The sequence below is a fragment of the Malania oleifera genome, chromosome 4 (genome assembly GCF_029873635.1).
Source record: "Malania oleifera isolate guangnan ecotype guangnan chromosome 4, ASM2987363v1, whole genome shotgun sequence".
Taxonomy (NCBI): domain Eukaryota; kingdom Viridiplantae; phylum Streptophyta; class Magnoliopsida; order Santalales; family Ximeniaceae; genus Malania; species Malania oleifera.
In genome coordinates, this window is record NC_080420.1 from 98,864,549 (window position 1) to 98,879,768 (window position 15,220).

The 15,220-nt window shown below is 37.5% G+C and overlaps 1 protein-coding gene across 3 annotated transcripts in view; it reads left to right on the forward strand.

Moving 5' to 3' along the window:
* The first annotated feature begins 5,043 nt into the window (after positions 1-5,043).
* Positions 5,044-15,220, forward strand: part of LOC131153535 (protein CHROMATIN REMODELING 20) — a 119,580-nt gene continuing 109,403 nt past the window's right edge. For 2 of the 3 annotated variants that reach the window (XM_058105887.1, XM_058105890.1), the window contains exon 1: positions 5,044-5,216. The gene's annotated coding sequence lies outside the window, so the exon portion shown is untranslated. The remainder of the gene's footprint in view (positions 5,217-15,220) is intronic. The other variant, XM_058105888.1, reaches the window with a different exon arrangement.

Sequence of the window (15,220 nt, forward strand, 5' to 3'; positions counted from 1 at the left end):
ACCATTGAGCTTTTATTTTTTCCCTTTCTTCCTTATTATAATTTTTGAAAAAATAATCTCTATTCTTTTGATTAAGTTTATGCTTATAATCTTTTCACAAAATGTCCATACTAGGTTCAAATGTTTTACTTATGACTAATAGATTTTTTCTTTGACTTTCTTCTAAAGCTTTTATTTGGTCTTCATCTAATGCTTGAGACATTGTGGGGGATATTGATTCATCAGATTCTTCTTGATAGTAACCTTGAGCGCCTTCAGATTTCAAAGTCTACTACTTTAAATTAATGATATTTGTTTGGTTATGTGTAAAGGCTTGAAATACTTTTTCTTCTTAGGTCTTTGATCGTCTTGAACTTGATTGTCCTAAGCTTTTACTTCTAGTCAATAAGGATTGAAAATTTATTTTGACATTTCTACTTGGATCTTGAATAACACTTGTTGCAATTGTCTTATGAATATTTCGAATTTTATCTTCAGTATTTTCCTTTAATTCATTAAATTTCCATTCTCCCTCAGTTTGAATCTCATGCTAAAGAAGTTTCTTTGGTTGAGAAACCAACAGGGTTCGCTCATTATTAGCTTGTAATAGTAAAGTTGATCCTTTTGGACTTTCTTTAATTGCATTTGGGAAGACTGTTGAAATAATTAATTTAAAGTAAATCCTATAGATTATTTCTAAGTTTGAAGATCTACTATCCATATTATACCCTTTTGTTTAAATATCTAAGGTCAAAAGTTTGTATATTAACTCATTATGTAAATTGGCTCTAATGTTTGGATAACATGCAAAATAAATTGGTCCCTTTGCTATGTTGAATTCTAACATTCCTAAAAGGGAATCATTGAATTCATGATGTCTGACATCTCTAAGTAAGACACAGACTGACTTATTAAGACCTATTCTTGTCAAAGGGAAAAGTCCTACTTGGACAATTCCTGCAGTGACCCGAATAATAACATTTTAATGACAATATTGCATTTTGGAGATAATATTAATTAATCAAAATTCAGGAAAATTGCCAGCTTCGTCGATGAACACATGGTTTCGTCGACGAAAGTCTTCAGAATTTCGTCGACGAACACAGGGCTTCGTCAACGAGAAAATACTGAGAGAGGTTCTGGGCAGTCTGAATTTCGTCGACGAAGGATTACAGAATTTCGTCGATGAACAGAGGGCTTCGTCGACGAATTTAATTAAGAACTCGTCGATGAGGTGACGTGTCTCATCGACGAGCCGGCTGTATAAATAGTGGAAAGACGGGATTTTATTCATTTCTCTCGCCGCTCTCTCTCTCTCTCCTACGACTCTCTCTCCCTTCTCTCTTCATTTTCGGCCCCACCAGCCGTCGGATAGACGATCCGAAGCTACCACGACGCTCCTAGCGGAGTTCTCTACGCATCTACCAGAGCGGATCGTCTGGAAATCGGAGTTGGAAATGATCCCAAATTCAGGGTAAGGCCTTTTAGTCTCCTTTTGGCCTTGTGGTAGTTATATGAATTGATACAGGCAGAAAAATATTGATGTTTAGTTCTGAAAAATATGGGTTTTAGGGTGTTTTGTATGAGGCCCTACGGGTATCAGGCTAGAGTACAGTAGGGGCTTTTCAAAGATAAGGTAAGGGAAATATGCTATGCTAGGATATTTTTAAATATTATACAGTTTATTTATTTACAAAAATTATGGATTAAAGTATGGTGTGACTTGTGGATATATATGTAGTACGGGAATATGTTTTACGAATGCTAGTTTCATGATTTTTATGAATTTCAGTACCATGATTTTATGGATTTACGTACTATGATTATGTGAACTTCAGTACCATGATTTTATAGATTTTAGTACCATAATTTTATGGATTTACGTACTATGATTATGTGAACTTCAGTACCATGATTTTACAGATTTTAGTACCATGATTATACGAATCTCAGTACCATGATTATATGAATTCCAGTATTACGAATATGCAGTTCCATGTTATGATTTTTCAGATTTCAGTTCGTTATGCAGCATCATGGTTATTTCAATACTTCAGAATCATGGTAAATCAAATAGACATGTATATAGAAATATATTATACGATATCAGACCCTGTTGGACTTGCAGCTACAGAGCACGGTACTGTTGCTACAAATACTATGTTACTTTATGAGTGCAATCACCTATTCAGATTTAAGTGGTACGGTCGACCACCTAGGCCCTTGAAGAGGTTAGGCTCCCCATCCAGATATGGGTTGAGGTGGGCAGGTCGACTGACGGAGTTCAGTGATTTATTCCTGGTTGGCCAGCCATGGTAAATCCAGCCTACGGGCCGCACAACCTCGTTATGAGGGGCATGTCATGACACAAATAGCCACAGGAAACAGTTTCAGTTACTATTATTTACGTATTGATTTACAGAAACAGGGATCCTACTATATACACTAGAAGTATTTTGAATTATAACCATTATACTGATATGTTAAGCAATAGGGAAAAGGAGTGGTGTGCTTTATTATTTATACTGTACTTTGGTACTCAGTTATTCATGTTTATATGAAACAGATTTCATGATATATAGTAGCTCATTTGCCACACACTAGTAATAGCATATTTTCTCTTACTGAGCGTTGACTCATCCTAGTGTTAAAACATTTTTTAGGTAATCCAGGTAGGCGAGTAGACCAAGCTTGCAAGTGGAGGGGCATTTGTAGTGCCCTGTCAGCAAAGTGAGTACAGAGTCTGATTTTTGTATTAACCCTAGCTAGTTGAGGGTATTTTTGGGGAGGAGATATATTTATATTTTGGGAAAACAGTGATATGTATATAACTTTGGTATTATATTGTATGGATAAGTTTGTTATGATTTACGCTTCTTGCTGCTTAGGTTAGTGACGTAGATGGTATCAGAGTCTATATAAAAAAAAAAAATCATATTAATTAAGCAGGTCGTTGCAATTCCAATATGAATCTTATCATATTTTGACCTATATGCTGCTAAGTCTTCTAGGTTTAACAACCTCTTTTGCTGTCTTACCTCATTTGTTATTAAGGAAATTGGCTTATTAACAAATATGACGATATATTTTTCATTAACTTCTAAAGAACCTTTTTATTTAATTGTTTGAGATTCTAATCTGGACATTTTATAGTTTTCTTTTGCATCTTGCTTGGGTAAATCTCTACCTTTCCAGTTTGCTAATCTCTTTTCAATTTTGCCTAATGAAATTTGAAGTTCATTATTCTTTGATCTGTCCATTGATGTTGATTCATTTTAATTTGTTTTGTTTTCTCCTAAAAGCTTTTCTGTTTGTTTGATACTTTGAACCAATCTATCCATTATCTTCCTTTGATTTTAATCTTACAATGTTTAATTTTCCTAATCGAGACCACCTACCGGGACCACCCTATGTCACTCATGGTCACATTAGTATCCATAATGTTAAGTTTGTTGTTGCTAAAACATTTTGTAACGTGTAGACCATTTTTTATAACATCAAGTTGATGTTACCAAATAACCCTTTTAGTAGTGCATAATAGCAAGAGGATATAAAGAAAAGAAAAAATTTTAAAATATATCATATAATATGATAACAATGCTCTAATTAAAATAAAATGAAATGTATAGAAATTATTTTTAAAAATAAAAATATTGAAAATGTATTTGTATTTATTAAATATTTGCATATGATTATATGTAAATGCGATTTCGCTGCTAAACTCTTTATATTTATTATTATTTGTTGTTTAATGATAAATTAATGTGTTTTTTAAATTTTGAAGGAATTTAAATCTTATTATTTGCTAGGACTTCTAGATCTATAATTTTTTTTTCACAATTTATGTCGTTATTTATCTAAATGATATTCGATTTTTTGCGATAGTTTTACAATATGTTAGAGAAATTTACCTACTTTAATTTTGGATATACCTCTTATTTGACATTTATAATGCCATAATATTTATGTTATTTTTAATTAAATAATGTTTTTATAGTCAAATATTAACCTATTTAAAATAAAAAAGTTAAATATATATCATCTATTTTTTCTTGAATTTATTTTTTTTTCGAAATGATTTACCTTACCTTTGCAAAGAAATAATTTTTTTTTTTGCCTACAAGGTGATAAACTATTTGTACTTTTATGTATGACATGCATTTATTTTGCTAGTTTGTTTTTTTATTTTTATTTTTTTTATTCTGGGCAAATGAAGTTTTGTTTTGTTTTTTTCATATTCAAACATTTAACTTATCCAAATAAATTTTATAAAAATGCTTTTTTCCCTAGTATGAATATATTTTATTTCATCTAAGGCTATTTTATCTTACTTTAAAATACAAGGATATTTTTTCTATAAAATGATTTATTATCTTTGTCATTTCTTCAAAATTTCTAGTGTAGACATAAATTATTATAGATATATGTGTGTGTGCATGTATAAACCACTGACAATTTATTTTTCTTTTTGGCCAAATAAAAATTTATTCTTTTACATTTAAACAAGTTTTGGATATTTTAAATGAGATTATTCCTTATTTAGATGAATTGTTTAATAATTTATAATTTATTTATTTTAAGATATTTGATATTACCTTCAAAGGATAAAGATATTTTTGTGTGCAAAATGTTTAGTCTTATTTTTAAAATATGCCATATTTTTATCTATAAATTGATTTATAGTAGTCATTTATGTATATAATATATATATATATATATATATTTATAAACTTATTTTTTTAATGAATTTTTTATTCTTCTTCCAAAAGATAAATATATTTTTTTATCGAGAAAATAATTTACATTATTCATACAAGATATTTTAATTCATAAAATGATTTACATTATTTGTAATTATATACATTATAGATAAAATTGGATTAAATACTATATAACTTTGATTAAAATTTAATTTTACCCCAAGTAAGTGACTTAGAATGATATCATAAGGTAAAAAAAAACATACAAAAGGTAGTTTTTAAATACTGAAGTAAGATAAAAACTCAAGCCAGTTCACCTTTACACTTCTTCTATTAATAGATATGCTTGTTTGTAGCATACTCCAAAACTGACACCACAACCCCTACCGAAACATTTGACAATGACCACGCTGACCTCCTCCGATGGCGATAAATGACGGGCGTTTCGCGGATTCTACAGAACTCGCACTTTCCGTTTCAGATATCTCAAAAATTTCCCTCCTTTAGACCGGCTCGTTTGTGCCCTAGCTTTGCCTGGTGAGTTCTGTTTCAATCGCAGGCTCAAATTTTTGCATTTGCTATTGTCTTCGTGTTGATTGAGCTCTAATTGTTCTGTACTCGGTTCTTGCAATGGTCCTGAGCAGCAGGTCCAGCAGTTTAAGCCCAAATTTTGTGTAATTCTTTATTGTTTATTGTGTTTTTCTTTTCACCTTCAAGTCTTTCAGGGTTTTGTTTTATTTTATGTATTTTTGGGAGTGTGCTAATGCTGGGTTTGCCAAATTGTGTTCCTCTTGTTTAGGACGAGAGATAGTGGGTGGGAGGGAGGAAAGTTTGTGTGCTAGTGTTTTGATTTATTTATGTTTTGGGATGGTTTCTGGGTAATGCGTTTAGGGAGGATAGATGAAAACTTCTTCTTGTTTTTTTTTCATTACATTTTAATTTCTGTTGCATGTTTGGGCTTCACACGTTTTAAACAAGTGCAATTAGGCCCTGTTCAATTTTGGAGAACAGTTTTATTTTCTTAATTTGGATAGGAAAGTTGGGAAACATCTTTTCATTGTTTTCTAGTATTCCTATATAAATATTGAAAAATTATAAAACTAAGTGACATTTTTATAATTATTTGGAATGTGGACATGGAAAATGAGAACTGTTCATCACCGCTAAACAGACTGTTAGCTTTGTTGTTGTGATTATTTGTGTTTGCATTTGCATTCATTTGGTTTGACTTGGCTGAACTTGTGCTGAGTTATACCATCACTGTTGGTAACATTTTTATTTCCAGTTGGCTTTAGTAGCAACATGTTTCTCTCTTTTGCGAGTTTTAAGGTTAGCTTTGTTGTTGTGATTATTTGTGTTTGCATCTGCATTCATTTGGTTCGACTTGGCTCAACTCGTGCTGAGTGATTTTATCACTGTTGGTAACATTCTTATATTGCCTGTTGGCTTTAGTAGCAAATTGTTTCTCACTTTTGTGAGCTTAAGGCGTCTTGTTTAGTTGATGACATGTTTATCTGCACGAATGTGAAAAATTATTGTCTACCTTCATGGAAGAATGGTCTACAAATGCATTATAAGAAGTGTGCAATACTACTTGGGGGTGCTGGGGGTGGGGGACTAAATTTTGGTGAGCCCTATCAATTTTATTTCATGATGAGTAATATGGGCTTTCATTGAATATTGAATATGCCATTTTTAAGTGGGTCCAAGCATGTAGTGTTAAAATTTCTTAAGCACTTTCCAAACCCTCGACATCATAACAAATAGGGCACTGCAATATGTTAATTCACATGTGCCTCTTTTCATCTTGCTTTTGCCTTTTTATTTTTTTGATAAACAAAGAATTGCATTAAAGAAAGATAGAATAAGGAGAACAAGTATCCTCTGGCTACTAAAGGAAAACAATTAGAGAAAAAAGAAAATAGTTACAAGGCAAATCTAATGAACTAAAGCCAACCATCTTGCTGTAAGTCTTCTAAATATATATGTTGAAAGAAGCCTAAAATGGGAAAACACTCTCCTCCAAAGCAAGTTAATAGAAGTGGCCGCACCCTTAAAAAATTTGGCATTTCTCTCTGACCAAATATACCAAGTGATAACTAGATGGTGCTTCACGAAAAAGCTTTCCTCTCCCTTCCTTTACCAAATCCCTTGAACATAATAGTGCAGAAAACCGCCAAAGAAGAGGGACAAGACCAGTTTTCACAAAAAGTACCAAGCAAATTATTCTAGAGAACGAAGCAAAAGTACAATATAAAAACAAATGTGAGCAACTCTTCTCGCTCACAAAGCAAAGGGCACAAACATCGGGTGGCAGGGCCTTACTGGTTTTCTCAAGGATTGCTAGTCAAGTAAAAACCTTGATCTTGAAGGAACTTTTGCTTTTAAAAATTGAAGAATAAAGGGAAAATAGAATTATTACAAAAATATTTATTCTTTTTTATCTGTCCTCAGTTGGACATGAAAAGAATCAAGCACGTTGAACAAGAGGTCAAGTTGATTAGTCTCTCACTAAGGGTCCTCCAAAATGGAAATATGGAGAATGCCCATCCTCATGCAAAAGGTGGAAAACTAGGGCCCACAAGAGCCAAAGGCACCACTCCAATCCAATGATTCTCCCGAAATATGATTCTCTCCCCACTACCAACTCTATACTGGCGGTTAGGAAAGAAAGAATATAAGCCTAAGACCTAAATTTTCATGGGCTCGAGTAAGTAATATTAATCTCAACTTTAGCATTACACATTTTGTAGAATTCCAAACTTTACTATGAACCACCTTATGCCAAAGAGAGTTAGGTTCTAAGGGAAAATGTCATAACAACTTCCCACCAAAGAAATGTTTTTAGACACCAAATTACGTAGGCCATATCTTCCCTCTCTTTTAGACCTACTCACTGTTGGCCACCTTATCTTGTGATCTCTATTTCGCTCTTATACTCCCATCTTAAAAAATCCCTTATCAACTACTCTAATCTCTGAGTCTTGATGAATTTTTAAGAATTGATAGATAGTGGAGGGGAGTTAGGAAAGATAGTCATGGATAAGAGTATTTGACTGCCCTAAAGTGAAGAAAGCTCCTTTCCAACCATCCAACCTACTAGAAAATTTCTCAAAATCTTGCTTTTCTTGACCATGTGGATTTGTCAGCCATGATTTTATCTTATCTATCAATGTTGGGCTTCTAAACTCTTTCCATTTACCTTCATGGGAGAAACAGGACTGGGCAAAATCCCTTCCCTGTCTTGATACTTTGCTTCTTGCTCTTTACTCAAACCATCATCCTAAAAAATTATAAACATCCTTCAAACCTCAAATAGAGTTGCTGGCACATGAGAGATATCACCCACTAAATCAGATCAATTTAAAATGTTCCCAAGTTGTTCTTAAACTTCCAACAACCCACAAGCAAAATCACTATTAGATTTATTCTCATTAGAGACAATAATAGCATCTAAAAGTTGCAAGCTGAATAAAAGTAGACTCTGAGCAAGGAACAGTGCCCCTTACCACTTCTAAGCCCATTAGCAAGGATTTTTGATATACCCTCGTAATTAAATGAATAGGATGAAATTCATTAATATTGATCGAATGACCCTTCTTGGGAACTTCAGTAATTAAAATTGGAATTCATATTCTGAGGAATTACAACTTTAGCATAGAATCCTTGATGAGTTCTGATCCAACCACTTAAGAGCAGTGCTGAAGCAAAAGAAGAATATCTTGACCACTTGCTATCTTTTTCTCCAGGCAAACACCACCTTCTTAATCTCCTCGTCAAAAGGCTCGTCTAGTCACTCTAAGATAGGGCACCCATCCAACCTGTTAATGGTTATTTAGTCATTTAGCGTTATTATTATGTGATAAGATTTATGTTAGTTATAAGTGTGAGTAAAGGTATTATGGTCATTGGTATTGTGCTTGACATATATTATAAATAGAGGGAGAGACCTATCATTGAAGTTAGGTATTCCATTTTACCCAATTATTCAACATAATATCAGACTCAGAGCATGATTCTGAAACCTAAACCCTAATTGTTACCACCATCATCAAAATCGAAGCCTAAAACCTTAAATTAGCTGCGTGTCTTCCGTCATAGAAGAATTTCCATCATAGAAGTTGGGGTTTTGGTACTTTGTTACATTTTTTGATGACTTGGTTATATTTAATGGAAGATCGTTCTGAGTTGTTTAATATCTTTTGTGCCTTTTGTTGTCCAATAAAGACTCAATTTGACATGTCAGTCAGGATGTTGTGTAGTGATAATGCTAAGGAGTACTTCAGTACCCAATTTAATATCAATATGACTAATTTTGGCATGATCCATTAGTGCTCTTGTGCCCACATTCCACAATAAAATGGAGTTGCAAAGCGGAAAAAACAAACATATGCTTGAAGTCATTCGTACACTATTGTATCAAATGAATGTCCCCAAAATTTTTTGGAGTGATGTTGTGCTCACAGCTTGCTCCCTCATCAATAAAATGCCATCCTCTGTCCTTGGTGGTAAAACCCCATATTCATTTGTCTTCCCTAAGGCTCCTTTGCTCTTCCTTCCTCCTCGTATATTCATCCGTGTCCTTTGCCCATTGGTTAATTCTAGGATCGGATAAGTTGGATTCTCATGCTATCAAATGTATTTTTCTGGGCTATTCCTATGCTCGAAAGTAGGGGTGTACACGGTTCAGTGCAGTTCGGTTTTGGCCAGAACCGAAAATCAAACCGAAAATGTTAGTTTTGAAATTTCCGAACCGAAACTTAACCGAAGTTGTTATTCCACTGAAAATCGAAAATTTGCCGGTTCGGTTATGGTTTTTCGGTTTTTAACTGAGACCTAGCTTAGCCTGAGATTAGATCTAAGAGGCAAGAGTGAGAGACGATTCAGACGACGATAGATGGAGATACAAAGAGGTAGATTCAGCGTGCTGCGTGGCTACTGGGATTGGCTACTTGGCTAGCAACCTAGCAGGGGGAGGGGGGAATCACAGACGAGAGACTGAGAGAGTGAGAGACGACAATAGCGGAGAGTGTCGAGAGGGAGATTGAGCGTGGTTGCGTGGCTACTGGTGCAATGGTGCTAGTTGTTGGGTGCTGGCAAGCAAGCTAGTAGCGTAGCAGTAGCAGCCAATAGGGGGGGGTGGGGGAATCGCATACGAGAGAGTGAGAGACGACTCAGACAAGGCCGGACACACGACGCAAGGAGTCAAGGACAAAGAGAAGAAGAGAAATGAGGAATTGGACGGCGAAGTGAAAGTGAAAACCCTAAATTCCTAATCTCCTATATATATATATATTCTAGTCATATTATATATATATATATTTATATAAATCGGTTTTTCATTTTTTCAGTTTGGTTTCAATATAAAACCGAAACCGAAATCGAAAACCAAAAAACCAAACTGTTTATGTTTTCGGTCTGGTTTTGGTCCGGTTCTCGGTTTTTTGGTAATTTTTGTACACCCCTACTCGAAAGGGATATCAATGCTATAGTCCTACTTTACATCGATTCTTTATCTCAGCTAATGTCACCTTTTTTTTGTGTCTACACCATACTACTCTGATTCCTTGAGTTCTATTGACCTTGATGAGTCCCTTCCTCTACCTTGCCTTCCAGATCCTCCTTCATCTTCATCCATTTTGAGTCCTTCGCCGCTTGGATCATCCTAATTTGCAACTATACACATGGCAACTCAAAGGAGGAGAGGCTCCTCTAGCTTGCTACCGCGCCTCTAGTTCCCTTGTCAGATGATTTGATTTCCCATGATGTTGATCTTCTTGTAGCTATTCAAAAAGGTAAACGCACTTGTATGCACATCCAATCTGTAATTTTGTTTGTTATCACCCTCTTATTACTGTTTTTTTAGTACTCTGTCTTCTGTTGCTCTTTCTAAATCTATTTCTAAAGTCCTATCCCATTATGGGTGGGGGACTGTAATGGTTGAAGAGATGCGTGCACTCATGATCATGATACTTGGGATTTGGTAACTATTTGCCCTGATAAGTTTGTGGTTGGTTGTTGTTGGATGTACAATGTGAAAGTCAACATAATGGTTCTGTGGCTCATTCGAAGGCTCGTGTCACGAGCTAAGCTTGTTTAGGGCATTATGCTTGCCTGTGACCGCTTATCTCGTGTGCTTGGGATGGGTTTCCATCATGTAAATACTAGTGTAGGGTTATTTTCTGCTAGTAGAGTCTTTGTAAGCCAAATAAGGCAGTATGACTCCTCGGTCACTTTGATGTTTCCTAGTGACAGGATGATAATTACATAAAAACCTCTTAAGGGGAGGCTGAGTGTCTATCAGTCATTGTAAAACTCACTAGCAATTGTCAATGTGCTTAGCCTACTTGCCTCCCTCACTAAGTACACCATGTCAACGGAGGACTTATTAATGAATTACGTTTGCTTCAATGTTTACTGCTTGCTTATCACGACTTTCATGAATTGATTACTGTTTCCGCTGCTATCTAAATGAATGTTAATGAAAGTACTTTGTGGATGAATGTTGGTAAAAGATAGGTTGGCTAGTTAAACAAGAGTGCTTTAGCTAGCGCCGCACGGCCTTTCACAAGGGTGTGAAAATAGTCGGACTGTGACATTTGGTATCAGAGCCAAGTCGGTGACACTTGGTGAGAGCCCAAGGTTGAGTTGCTACGTGAATTCGATTGCCTTCGTTGTTGGATTTGGGAAGCTTTGGTAAGTGACCATGGCACCAAACACAGCTGAGAGGATCAACGTGCTGGAAGCACAGGTTGAGACAACAACCAACACTATGGCCGCGGAGGTGGCCCAGATGAGAGAACTTGTTGATGAGGTGATGGGATCACAAAAACATCAAACATGTTTGATAGGCGACATGTCAGAGGACTTTCGCTACATAGTGGAAACTTTGCAGGCCCGGATGGCAGATCTGGATGCAAAGATGAATGTGATGGTTCTTGCTATGGGGAACTCCAACACTCTGGGAGTTAGCAAGACCAAGGTGCCAGAACCCAGGACGTATGGGGGTGCCCGAGATGCCAAGGAGTTAGAGAACTTCTTGTTTGATGTGGAGCAGTACTTTCGCGTTGTGAGGATGACCTCAGAACAGACAAAGGTGGATATTGCGACCATGTACTTAATTGGTGATGCCAAACTGTGGTAGCGTACCAAGTACAGAGAAAATGAAAATGGAAGCTGCGTAATTGATAGTTGGGCAGACTTGAAGAAAAAGCTTAAGGCCCAATTCTTTCCTGAGAATGTTGAGTATAATGCAAGGAGAAAACTGAGAGATCTCAAGCATTCGGGATCGATCAGTGAATATGTGAAACAATTTTCTGCTTTAATGTTGGATATTCGGGATATGTCGGAGAAAGACAAGTTGTTCTATTTTCTTGAGGGGATGAAACCGTGGGCAAGAGCTGAACTTCATAGACAAAGGGTTCAAGACTTGTCAACTGCACAAGTGGCTGCAGAACGCTTGACTGACTACGCTAGTGATGATACCGCTTCGTCCAAACGGTTTGGCAGAGAAGGAAACAGTGGAAAGTCTTTCAAGAATGGCAAACCCAAGAGTGGGGGAGCCGACTCTAAATCATCAACCTTAAAGGAAGCTTCGTTGTCTCAAGGGTTCAACACACCCAATGGAAAGGGGAAGAGTAAAATTTCGTGTTACTTGTGTAGTGGGCCTCATAGAGTTTTTGAGTGTCCTCACAAAGCATCACTTAATGCTTTACAAGCTTCCATTGCAAAGCAGGCAGTGGAAGACGATGAGGAAGAGGATGATGCCTTGAGGTTGGGTTCGGTGCAACTGGTGAGCGCATTGGAAAAGCAGGAAAAAACACGAAAAGTTACATGAGCAAAAGGGTTCATGTTTGTGGACTTGAGGATAAATAGGAAGAGTACTCGCGCTATGGTGGATACAGGGTCTACTCATAATTTTGTTTCGCAGTTGGAAGCAGGGAGACTCAACTTATCCTTAGAGAAGGATATAGGACGCATGAAAGCAGTTAACTCTGTAGCCCAGCCTACTCTGGGAGTAGCCAAGCAAGTGACTGTAAAGCTTGGACAGTGGGAAGGTCATGCGAATTTCACAGCGGTGCCATTGGATGACTTTTCAGTCATTCTAGAAATGGAGTTCCTAAGAGGGACGAGGGCAGTGCTGATGCCTTTGGTTGGTTCCCTGTGTCTGATGGGAGATCACTCGTGCATGGTGCAAGTCGTTGCAACGAAAGGAGACGACGGGAAGTCCCTTTCAGCCATACAACTCAATGAGGGCTTGGGTCAGGGTGAGCAGACACGTCTAGCCACGGTGGTGGTAGACAAAGAAGTAGGCCAAAAGCTGGAGCCTACGACCATCCAAGCGGTGTTGGATGAGTATAAGGAGGTGTTGTCGAATAAGCTGCCTCACAATTTGCCTTCAAAACGGACTGTGGAGGATGTGATCGAGTTGTTATAAGGAGTGAAACCACTTGCTAAAGGGCCATGTCGGATTGCGCCTCAAGAGATAGTAGAGTTGGGGAAGCAACTTGATGAATTGGAAGCGGGATGTGTTCGCCCTTCCAAAACACCGTTGGGAGCATTGGTGCTATTTCAGAGGAAACATGAAGAGCATCTACAGAAGGTGTTCGACAGGCTGAGGGGAAACAGTCTGGATGTGAAGAAGGAGAATTTCTCTTTCGCTCGATGAAGCAACAAATTCCTTGGTCAAGTGGTTGAACAAGGTCGTATCCAGATGGGTATGGAGAAGGTAAGGATGATTCAAGAACGGAAGATCCCCACGACAGTGAAGGAGTTGCGTTCCTTTCTTGGCCTTACTAAATACTGCAGGAAGTTCGTTGAGGGGTATTCGCGGAGAATGACTCCAATGACGGGACTACTGGGAAGGTATTATTGGCCGCACACGCGGGATGATGTGGTTGATTATACCAAAACTTGTCTCACTTGCCAACAAGACAAGGGGGAGCGGAAGAAGTATGGTACTTTCATGGCCGCACCAAAGTACTGTTCGGCAGAGGGGACAACACAATTGTTCCTTGTGACTATTGTGAGATATTGGGGTTTTCCCCAAGTTATTATTTGTGACCAAGATTTAATGTTCACTGACAACTTCTTAACAGAGTTTTTCAGGATATTCAGGTCACATCTTGACATCTCGTCGAGTTATCGTCGACAGACAGATGTACAGATGAAGAGATTCAGGGAGCTGCTAGATGAATAGTTGTGCCATTTTGTCAATGACAACCAGAAGAATGACGCGCAACTACTTGATGTGGCTCCGTTCTGTGGCAATGCCCAAAGAAGCTCAACAACCAACAAGAGCACTTTTGAGCTTGTTACAGGCCAGCTGCCGCTGTTACCTCACACAGTGGGCAAGCCGTATAGACGAAAGAGTCCTAAGGTGTGCATCTTCACCGGAGATTGGAGACTGAATGCAGAGTTTGCCCAAGCCTTTCTGGAGAAAGCTTCTAAGTAGATGAAGAAGTGGGCAGATCAGGAGAGAAGACCGCAGTTTCATGTCAACTGCCTCAAGCCATTCAACGCCAACACCAATGACCTGAGCAGAAGTCAGTCAAATAGCGCAGAGTTGAAGACAGTGCAACTTGACAGACATGAAGTTGAAGAGATCCTTGCAGATAGAAAGTTCATATCCTCAAGGAAAAGAAGCGGCAGAAGTTCCTAGTGAAGTGGAAGTGCCTTGATGACAAAGAAATCAGCTGGATTTCTGTGGAAGATTTGAAGCCATTTGTGGACAAAGTTGAAGTGTACTTACCGCCAAAAGTCTACGAGGACGTCGACTGCATAAGTGGGGGAGAATGTCACGAGCTAAGCTTGTTCTGGGCATTATGCTTGCCTGTGACCGCTTATCTCGTGTGCTTGGGATGAGTTTCCATCATGTAAATACAAGTGTAGGGTTATTTTCTGCTAGTAGAGTCTTTGTAACCCAATAAGGCAGTATGACTCCTCGGTCACTTTGATGTTTCCTAGTGTCAGGATGATAATTACATAAAAACCTCTTAAGGGGAGGGTGAGTGTTCATCAGTCATTCTAAAACTCACTAGCAATTGTCAACGTGCTTAGCCTACTTGCCTCCCTCGCTAAGTACACCATGTCAACGGAGGACTTATTAATGAATTACGTTTGCTTCAATGTTTACTGCTTGCTTAGCACGACTTTCATGAATTGATTACTGTTTCCGTTGCTATCTGAATGAATGTTAATGAAAGTACTTCGTGGATGAATGTTGGTAAATGATAGATTGGCTAGTTAAACAAGAGTGCTTTAGCTAGCGCCGCACGGCCCTTCACAAGGGTGTGAAAATAGTCGGACCGTGACATTACCATGTTGCTAAGTGATATACTCAGGTGTATTGTTTGGATTATTCAGACACATTCTCTCCTGCCGCCAAACTTGCCTCAGTACATTTGTTCATCTTTTTAGCCACTACTTGTCATTGGCTCCTACGTCAATTATATGTGAAGAATGCTTACATGGTGATCTTCATGAGGAGGTGTGTATGGAGCAACCACTTGGGTTTTTTGCTTAGAGGGAGTCAGGCTGAG